Here is an 11,323-nt window from a genome sequence, read left to right as displayed (position 1 = left end):
TATGGGAATATACACAGTAATGAGGTCAGTCGTCCAACCCTGGTTCACATGGCTGGTTGATATCATTCAGTCGCCAGTTGTTTCATATAGCAATAACCTCTGGCGACCGGACGGAACCTCCCGGAACCAGCCGTCAACCGCCGGTTGAGTTTTGATTTTATACCTAGAGGTAAAACATGCAAATTAAATTACTCTCAGATCGCCTGTTCAATCTATTTCTGGTTGTGTCCCCAGCGCGTGGAAGCTTTCACGTGCCAGTCTTTGCATCATGGTGACCTTAAGTCTGCTTCCAACTATCGTCATCTATCTCCTCATTCGATTATCAGTAAGCCGAAGGAAATCTAATGTTCTTATAATGATCGAAAAGAACTGACCTGACACTTGAAGAAATCTTCCCGAGTAGTCTTCGTAGCCAGCCGCCGAATGTTCAAGCATTTCTCGGATGTACTTCCCTTTTATTTCTACAGCATCAAAGGTGTTTCCGAATGGCAGAACTTCGTGTACATCACGTACTCGTATTTCACCTAAATACACACGTAATTTCAACATTTAATAGGTTTTTTAGTATTTAATAAAAAAAATGATATATAAAAACTCGAGTCTGTAGAAGTTGCAAAGTATAAAATAGTATTATAGAAACACTAAAAAAAGCGCAGTGATTTATTGTGCGCTACGCACAGGCACAACGCCTAGACGTTGATCCACAAGCCTCAGCACACTTTACTAACTAGCATACACACTGCTTTTTACGTGCAATCTATGGTTACATAATTTTACACAATGTTAGACAGCATAGCTTTTCTCGCCCGTGGATGCGGTGACGTTAACCCATTACGTCAATTTGATGTCACTTAACTGTTACAACCACTGTCAGCACTCTTGGATGACATCAAATTAACGTCATACATCCACGTACCGCGCGTCCATGTGCGAAATACTAGGGCCCAGCTCCTCCAACATGTCAAAAAACCAAACCATTTAAGAATGTTGCGAAAACGTTTTGTGCTGTTGAGGGGAATATTACTAGTAGCTCACCTTTATCAATAGAAGCCCTTATGGCCCCTGCATTTATAACTGCCATCGATACGTCACTCCATTTTCGTATACCTAAGGATTTTCTATATTCCCAGAGCATGGTGTCTGCAACAAGGTTTCCCATGTTGCACTCCCTGCGTCTACAAGCCTGGTCCCATTCGGGTCCCCCTTGAAGCATAACCACTGTGTTGCCGAGAAGTCTATTGCCAGCGTTCTCAATTTCATCGGCATAAGCGTTGATTTCAGCAAGCAGACTGGGATCTGAAGATAAAGAACACGCGTAAACCATTAGTTAGAATGAACCAATGTGTTGCTGAGAGGTATATTGCCAGCGTTCTCAATTTCATCGGCAATAAGCGTTGATTTCAGCAAGCAGACTGGGATCTGAAGATATAGAACACGCGTAAACCATTAGTTAGAATGAACCAATGTGTTGCTGAGAGGTATATTGCCAGCGTTCTCAATTTCATCGACATAAGCGTTGATTTCAGCAAGCAGAGTGGGATCTGAAGATAAACAACACGCGTGAACCATAGAATCTTTGATTTGATGCAATGGTTCCGTTACTTTAGAGATCCCTTAAACAATTTGTCGTGTTTTACCGACGTTTTAACCTAAAGACAGAGTAATTACTCATTCAATTATACTCTGGTCAATAAAGGCTGCAGCATGACACCTGTTGTTACCAACTGTCAACATTGCCTACTAATTGAATACTCATTTTTGTAAAAAATTGTGGAGTTGGGCCCTTCTTCCATTCAGGTATTTAATTGCTTCTCGTCACTTTCTAAAAAGGTGGAACGAACAATGCTATTTGTGCTCAGGCCCTGGTCTAACAACATGCCAGGATACGAGTTTCCTGAAAAAACAAACACCATTGTATAGTTCTGATCTTACCTCATGTAAATGTGATCATATATTTAATTAACACGTAACATAATTATAACACTGATAATATTTATTCGCAAAGTTTAAAGGATAAGTGACGTATGCCTCTTGAAACTCTTAAATTCCACAATACGAGTTTAATGTAATAGTTTTAAGGGAATGGCGCGCACTTGCTATAGTTGCACCGTTGCACGTGCAAAAAACATCAGGTACAGCCGGTAGGCTGCGACAAGTATACGTGCGACGGGAAGTGCGGCAGATTTTAACGAGATGAGATCAAAGGCTTCCTGCTTTATGCATATTATATCATGCTTATATTAACATGATTATGCATATTTATTAAAAGTAACAGTCAATAGAAGTGGGCTGATTTGTCAGAGTTAATGGTATATTAGGAGTTTGAAAGAGCAATCAGTGGTTGTAATTTAGAGATGGTTGAACCCAGGACCTCCGATTGCAGTTGGAAGTGATTGTATTGACCGGCTATGTAAAAAGCGGCGGGAGAAAGGGTAACTGGCTTCATTAAATGAAATATGACACCTGTATTTTAAGTAGCATTGGGTTATATCTAATACTTTCTTTATTTTTGTTGACAATGTGGTTATAGGATTGGGCTTTTCCATGAAAAAGCCACACTACCCCTGTGGGAGATTTTATCTTTCACAGAGGGAGTATGCGTTTCAAATAGAATAGACAATTTGAAATACTCACTTCAGTTGTGGAAGATAAAGGTAAAGCCATAATACAGGGGGAGTACGGGTTACATAATATTTAACCCTGACCAATTACATTTGAAAAACATACTCCTCCTGTGGAAAATATTTCCAAAATTTTCCACAGGGGTAGAGTGGATTTCAACTGGAATAGTCCATTAACCATAGTTGTGTCTTACCTTCTTTTATTGTGTTGTCTAGTCGAATGGGATCGCCATTCCATTGCGTCAGTTTACCATCTATAAAATTAACGTTCAATCGACCGAGATATCAGCCAAAGAGGTAGCCATTAACAAGAAGAACTCTTTCGGTAGAATCGTGCTTTGGCATGATTTCCATTGGATAGGTGGGATCTTCCTTGAAACCTTCAATCATATCTTCGTCTACATGCGAACAGTCTGTCAAGGAAAGGATGAAAATAAGTGTAAACACGTTGTAGAGTCCCTTAGTATATTGCTGTGTTTAGTAACAGTAGACAAGCACCGTACCATATCAAACCACAAAAGAGTGACAAATGGGTATCTTACAACTTTTTGTAGCTTCTGCATGCGAACAGTCTTTCAGGGAAAGGATGAAATAAGTGTAAATATGTTGCTGGTTCCCTTAAATAATTATGTTAGTATGATAGTTGTGGAATTTAAAAACTTTTCATATCAAGGCACGCAAGATTTGACAATGTGTATTGTATAACTTTTTGTAGCTTCTGCTCTGAAACATTTCAAGGCTATATTGGAAGACCTGTGCCAGAAACGAATTTGTTTGGAAGTGTATTCTTGCCGATTTTGGCAAATCATGCAATAGCCCAAGTATAGTTTTAATAATACCCAGTTCGTAAATGTTATTTGTATGCCATTCATATACTTACCACTGCATTGAAAGAGATTGGCACCTCCTAACACAATGATATCCACCTCTGGAACATTTGGAGCTATAAGTTAGAATGCTGCACGCATACAGGGTTTCCAGAAGCAGCAAAGGTAAAATGCTGCATGTATGCAGGATTTTCAATGACTAAATTCACCTGACATCAAGTCACAATTTGGCAATGAACTAGTAGTGAAGTATTTAACCTTCAGACCAAGATTTTTTGTAGACCAAGAGGGAGGGGAGGCAAGCAATTTTGGCAGGCCAACAGGGGAGGGGGGGCAAGCAATTTTGGCAGGTCTAGAGGGGGGGGGGGGGCAAGCAATTTCCTGTTTCGATAGTTGGCATTTCAACTTTGGGCCAATGTTGGTATGCCATTTCTCTTTCGATAGTTGGCATTGAAACATTGGGCCGATGTTGGAATGCCATTCCTGTTTCGATAGTTGGCATTGAAACATTGGGCCAATGTTGGAATGCCTTTCCTGTTTCGATAGCTGGCATTGCAACATTTGGCCGATGTTGGAATGTCATTCCTGTTTCGAAAGTTGACATTGCAACATTGGGCCAATGTTCGAATTCCATTCCTGTTTCGATAGTAGGCATTTGCATCATTGGCCCAATGTTGGAATGCCATTCCTTTTTCGATAGTTGGCATTGCAACATTGGGCCGATGTTGGAATGCCATTCCTGTTTCGATAGTTGTCATTGAGACATTGGGCCAATGTTGGAATGCCATTCCTGTTTCGAAAGTTGACATTGCAACATTGGGCCAATGTTGGAATTTCATTCCTGTTTCGATAGTAGGCATTGCATCATTGGCCCAATGTTGGAATGCCATTCCTTTTTCGATACTTGGCATTGCAACATTGGGCCAATGTTGGTATGTCATTCATGAATCAACAGTTGGCACTGCAAAAAAATCAAAACAAAATTCTACATTTTTATAGTGAATGTTATCAATATTTACAGTAAATTTGATCAATATTCATAAAATGATGCACTTTGGCCGGTTTAGTCATAAAAATATTGCTTATATTAACTTAAAACACTTCATCAAATGTGTGCACCCCAATAGCTCAAATGGTAAAGCATCGGACTCCCATGTAGAAGGTCCCTGGTTCAAAATCAGGTAGGTAAAGTTAATAAGTGACTTGTATAAAATTAAGCGAGGCAATTTTGGTTCATTGTAAAATATACTGCGCCAAGAAAGTATCCTTACACTTGGAAAAATAATCACAATTTCAAAACTGAACTATATTGGGGTAAATGACACTCTGGCCTATTCAAAACTCCACGGACTAGACATTTGGTTTGAGAGTGGTAAATGGCTAATTTGTGTGTGCCTTTAACTTAAAACAAAAGGAACAAAAGAAAACTGAAATAAAAGAACTGACAAATAAAATGCAAGTTATGAAAAGTGCAGAGAAGTAAAAACTGAAATAAATACTGCTTTAAATAAAGCTTCATTGAAGAAACTGTGTAGTCTCTTTGTTGCGCTTATTTGAATCTTTTTGCGCCTTGTATAGGCCAATTGGTCACTTTTAAAACTGGACCTTCGCCTATTCAATTGCTTGTAACTTTACTTCTTGGATTCAATGTGGCAGAATTAGATCTTTTACAAAAACAAATTTACGCCAATATGGTTCAGTTTTGAAATTGTGATTATTTTTCCAAGTGTAAGGATACTTTCTTGGCGCAGTATAGATAGCCAGGTAATGTGAGACTTAATGTAAGGACAGTATACACTGTTAACAACTATTTTTGATTTTTTTTTCATGATTTTGTCTCGCATATATGGTCGAATCCAACGAAAAGTGTACACGGCATGTTCAGGGCCATAACTTAAAAGTATAAATCAATTGGCATTCGTTTTTGTATTGTGTTTATTCGCCTTGATCATACGCTTCGCGCCATATATAATAAGACCCCTTCTGTGAAAAACTTAGACACAGAGACCCCAAAACATGCTATTTTTACCCATTTTTTCAAAATATTTCTTAAAGTATTTTTAAAAACGTCTAAATCAGTTATGAAAAGAAGTCATTGGATTGAATCTAAATTGATTTCCTGAAAGGCGTGTATTCAAAGATTGCCTGTTCAATTTTTCACATATTTGTACATAATTATGAATTTTTGTGATCATTTTTTGAGTGGTATTTTTTACATTACCTACGAATACAATTTTTCATAGCACTAGATATATCTTTAAAAATGGAAATCACTATTAAATGCGCAATTGATACAAGCTTTGATATGTCCAATACTGAAATGCATTGCATTCGGGCATCTTTATTATTGTGTTTAGCTGCCAGAAATTCTAAATGGCACAAAGGTAGGTTTGGTAAAAATATGCATTACCTCCGAATACATGTTAAAAGCTGTGTCATTTCCACAAAGTGAGAGAATAGTAAACAATAGTTAAGCAATAGGTGCGGGGTAATACACTCTTTATTTCTACCAAGTTTCAATAGCCTGCGTTTAAATATTTCTGAGATGTCAACAATAAAAGCAAGTATTCGTAGGTAAATTTCGGTAACCGAATGTTACCTACGAATACAATTTGACATCATGACAGTATTGTGAAACACCGCCATTCATGCCAATGCCCATATTGGTACATAACGAAGGCCTGTATGTTTGCTATCAAATCATATGTCAATGAAAGTTGCGAATTCACATACATGCCCACCATGCAAAACTGAATACGGCTATTGTTGAAAAATATGTACTGAAATAGACGACTGTCTGCTCATTTGAAAGAAAAATCAGATTCAAAGAAGATTAGAAGGGGATAAATACTTGGATTTGTCAACTGTCATGTGTGCTTCATTTTAAATGTTTACCGACCTTCTGGTGTCTGAGTAATTTGTGTCCAAATTGATTTATTCGAAGGTAACTTTTGACGTTTTCGCTAAGGTTACCTACGAATACCATGGAAAAACGACTGTTCTTATTGTCTCATGATCTAGACAACATAATGATGGACCCTGGTATAAAGCTAATTGTAATTGCCCTCAAACGAAAGGCCACAAGACGTAACTGACTCCAAGATGGACTTCACAAGTCTGCAATAACGGTTTTAAGCGAGTTGTGTACAATTAAGCAAATTAAAGTCACTTTAGTGCCTTTGTTTCTTACTTCCATACTCTTTCAACCGCTGTGAACCGACATTATTAATACATGATAGGGTCTAAAGTATCAATAAACGCACATAAAGAAAATGATACATTCAAAGTGCTTTATAAAATGTTTTTGATTGGGATATCCACCAAAAGTCTAATTCTTGCCTACAAATACTGAAATGTTACTTACGAATACAGCATAATACATGACATGTGTAATGAAGTGTCGCTATCAATGGAAATGAATTGTCAAAAACTTTAAGCGGTACCCCAGGACACTATTATTACCCATATACGGATTCATTCAACAATTATTTATTATGTAAAATTGCTGATTAACTACTGTATATCAAAATGAAGCGGTCAAAATCTTGCTAAAAGCATCAAAAAATTTTTGATCTAAGGTAATAGCATTTATTCATTTGGACGTACCATCTTAAAGAGATCTAAAAACTACCATTTTATTAATTCATTACCATAATAGCAAACTTTAAACCTCTAAACTCAATATAGATATTGTTAAATCGCTCATGTTACCTACGAATACCCGGGTTTGTTCACCTTTTCATTGTATAAAGCGTTAGGTGTATGCTTATAATTCCTAATATTCTTGAAAGCATATATCCTACTCGTTCTTATACAATGTGTAAATTGATTCATACTCATTTGATAAATAAAATACAGAAACTGACCTAAACTTCATTTTCAAAAATAAACTAGCATAAATTGACTAAGATCATATTGATCGCGTTATAAAAATAAAAACAAATATTTTCTGGTTGAGCTAGCATTTTCATGACACCCTGTGGTCTACATTACACGAAAAAAGCGTTAATGGGAATATTCCATTTGTTTTAGGTTGATTAGTATTGCGATAGTGAAAGCATCCTAGTGGTATTCGTAGGTAACATTGGGTTTTGGTATCACATTTACTATCACACGTCCTGGATTTATTTTTCAAGATTAGTAATGGCACTTTTGGTTCCTATAAGGCCAATATGTCATCAATCAATGGGCAAAAGGAAAAAATTGTGGAGACATTTTTATTTCGGACTTTTATTTTTGGCCCGTGGACACTTTTGGTTGGATTCGACCATATATGGCCAGTACGTGCTGCACGCATGCAGTGCACGCTAATGAATTTGCATGCTTCATGCAAACTGCGCACACGCTCATGACCTGCACGCATTTTTGCTGCATGCATGCAGCAAGCATCTGCACGCTTCCCTGCATGCATGCCTCGTTAACCGTTCCAAATATACGCATCCGCACGCTACCCACTGCACGCGTGCTGCATGCGTTGAAAAACTGCGTGCCATTTTCGTAAGGGCACGTGCTCTATTCAGGACATCGCGTCGGTTGCGAGGTATGGAGCACAGTCAGCCTACCATTTTCCTTGTAAGACGGTCTGAATTTTTGCAATTTATAGGAAAAGTCCACGTAGGTCCCCAACGCTTCTTTCTGATATTAAGAGACGAAACAGTAATCTTCAGTCGGGACCTACGTAAAATTTACATAAAATTTTCACCACCAATTCAGTGTTAATTTTGACTAAATTCAGAAAATATTTTGGCGTATATAAAATTGAAATAAAATTCTCTGATTCCTAAACCACATAAATTTTAGCAAGATTCGGTATCACGAATCGTTATATATGATGTGCAGTTAATATTCGTATATTCTTTTATACATGGGATGCTTCAGTTTTAACACAAAAAATATTTCATTGAAAATCCCACTCGGCGATTTCAAAAAGGTAAACACGCTTCCCTAGAATGTGCAATAAATTAGCATTAAAACTTTTCTTATTTTAGCAGCATTCTAGAAACACTTGGCGTATGGCGAGTACTGCTGTAAATTACCACGTACTTTAGTACAGTAATAGCGCCCTCTGTTGGTCATAATTCACTTTAGTACGTATTTTCAACGTAGTGAATAAATATTTGAGGCAATATAACACTATAGAATATAAAAACTAGTATTTTAAAAAGTTACATTTCAAGGTCGTTACATTAAGGTTTTAACATTAAGGTTTATTTAAACAAATATTTTAGAGACAGCCCGTCACCCTTAAGGTTACTCATTGTTGTTTGTTGATGCTGGGGCCCAGTATCAACCAAAAACATCAAGGCCGCAGGGCCGGCAGGCCCGAGGCCGACGACTCCCGTACGACGACTAAACACTCCAAGTGGGACCCCAATAAAAAGGGCCCCGCAGGTCAAGAAAGCAAGAGTAACCTTAAGGTTAAACAAAATCATTTATGGCTTTGTCAGCTCAAAAAATATATTATCATCTTACACGTAAGAAAACATGCATACCAATCATGTGAAATAAAAAACAATTAAAAAATGTGTAAAATGGCCATTTTAGCTTATTTTGTCACGTTCAGTCATCTCCTATTGTCAAATTTGTTTACCGATGCTTGGTAACAAATTTGATTGACAGGCAATAGCTTGTCATCTGTCATGCGCAACACAATTATCTCTATCAAACATACTATAAAGATGTCAGCCTCGTGCAAATTATACTGATCATCAGTTGCAAGCGCGGCCCAAGACGCACTCGGCCTAAAAAACACTGCCCTATTGTAATGCAGCCAGAAAAGACCCGACCGGTCCTGTCAATATTTTTTGAGGCCTGTGATTGGTTGGGTGGGAGTGGGGCACCCAGGGGGAGTCGGTGGGGGAACGTCCCCCACAGATAATTTTCAGGAATAAATGGGAACAGCAAAGAGTCCTTAAAATCGGCTACCGGGCCTTAAAATGACTAAAAATGGGATAAAAAATTTACAAATTGGGATAAAAATTTGTCTTTTCGGCCTATCCCTCACACTAAAATCCTGGCCACGCCGAGGGGGCTGCACTGCTATTTGCCAATAACGGGCTGTGCTGGAGTTTGATTGACAGAATCGCAGTGCCGCCGAGAGCCATACGGGCTCGGGGGCAAAGCGACCTTAGCTTTGATCAGCGATGACGGTGTAGGACTTTGGGTGGGTGTGTGATGTGTGTGTGTGTGGGGGGGGGGGCAGCAGTGGCGTAAATTTCTTTGTGACATGGGGGAGGGAGGTTGGTGTAAAATCCTTGAACACATGTTGAAGCGGAGCAAAAGTAGCGTGTTTAGCTGTCAATAATCAAATATGAACATTGAAGGAGACAAATGCGCGCGAAGCTCGCACAAATTTGCAATAATTTGAAAGTGGCATTTTGCTCACAGATTAAGTTTCTCTTAACAGCTTCCATGCGAAATGCAAAATATTTGAAGCTAAAATGACCAAGTATGAACCGTTGAATTGGACAAACGCGAAAAGTTGTAATTTGTGTTCCCACTATTAAGCTGCACGCCCCTGATTCTCGAAGTCTTCATTATATCGAGGATGACCATTTTCTCAAAAGCAAACAGTAACATAAAGTGAAATATTTATTAAAAAGTGCGAGTCAAAGGCTATCTTGTATTTAAAAAAAAATGCGTCTCATTTCTTTGTTTTTTTACGGGCCCACTACTTTTGTTTGCCGTTGAGCAGTAAAAGAGCAAAGAAAACATACCTTATGATGGACCCGTAGGGTTAAACATGGTAAAGGCAAAGAAATTTATCGAAAAGAGACCGTAGTGGGCCCGTAAAAAGCAAAGAAAAGATACCATAGGGGAAAGTGGGGTAATCCCGGGCACCTTTCGTTAAGGCTACACAGGTACAAGATTAAATAAAGTTCATCAGTGAAAATCATATCAATGCAAAGTAGGAGTAATGTTCTAACTAGTAACCAGTTTTTAATAACTCAACATCTATAGTTAATAAGTTATAATTAAAAAACAAAATGGAAAAAATGATGGGGTAATGCCGGACACGGGGTAATCCCGGACACATGATTGTTGCTAAGAGGGAAAGTGGAGTAGGATGATAATCCCCTGAATGTATTAGGTACTTCTGTTACCTCAAGCATGCAACTATGGGGGCTGTTGTTGTTGTCTATATTTTCGAAATAACAAGTGTCCGGCATTACCCCATCTGCATAGAGACGCATGTGTGTCCGGGATTACCCCTCACGGTTTCGATTTATTTTTTCAGTGCTTATTCTACTAATCCATTTTTAAGATACCAGAATTCATACATCCAGCTAACAATCAAGTATCAAACATAATTTTCAGCCATACTTAATCTGTGTCCCTTGTCGCTTTAACTGTCACCCAGCTAATAAATCACTGTTCAGATAAAAAGTCAAAAATGACAATTTCTGTTTTTTCGTAATTTTCACAAAGAAAGACGAGACCCAAAGCGCTGGTAGTAGTACACGTGAGGTACACCTTGAGGTAGCTAATACCCTAAGGTAGTATAATAGTGCCACCCTTCTCCGTTTAGCTGCAATCGACGTGTCCGGGATTCCCCACAGTCCGGCATTACCCCACTTTCCCCTAAGCAAAATAGACCTTAGTGAACATGTAAAAAAAGCTTAATAAGCGAAGAAAAGACACTTGATAGACCCGTAAAAAGAGAAAAAAAGAGACCTCGGAGGGCCCGTAAAAAGCAAAGAAGAGATACCTTGGGCCTAATGGACAAGAGGGCCCGTATAGTACTAAGCAAAGAAAAGAGGCCTGAATTACAAGGTATCCTTTCGGGCCCCTGAGGTCCCTTTTCTTTGCTTTTACTGCCCCAGAGTAAATTATGTTTCTTCACCCCGGGCCCTGGGGTAACGTACCCCCTTACCC

General features: G+C 38.4%; 1 long non-coding RNA gene across 1 annotated transcript; it reads right to left on the bottom strand.

Annotated features, from left to right (window-relative positions):
* Positions 1-378: 378 nt before the first annotated feature.
* Positions 379-3,029, bottom strand: LOC140164720 (uncharacterized). Its single transcript, XR_011860564.1, has 3 exons — positions 2,816-3,029; positions 1,036-1,296; positions 379-524 (listed from the first exon to the last, which is right to left on the bottom strand). It is a non-coding gene; the product is annotated as an uncharacterized lncRNA (long non-coding RNA).
* Positions 3,030-11,323: the final 8,294 nt, after the last annotated feature.

The sequence above is a fragment of the Amphiura filiformis genome, chromosome 11 (assembly GCF_039555335.1).
Source record: "Amphiura filiformis chromosome 11, Afil_fr2py, whole genome shotgun sequence".
Classification (NCBI taxonomy): domain Eukaryota; kingdom Metazoa; phylum Echinodermata; class Ophiuroidea; order Amphilepidida; family Amphiuridae; genus Amphiura; species Amphiura filiformis.
This window is presented reverse-complemented; position numbering and strand designations above follow the sequence as displayed.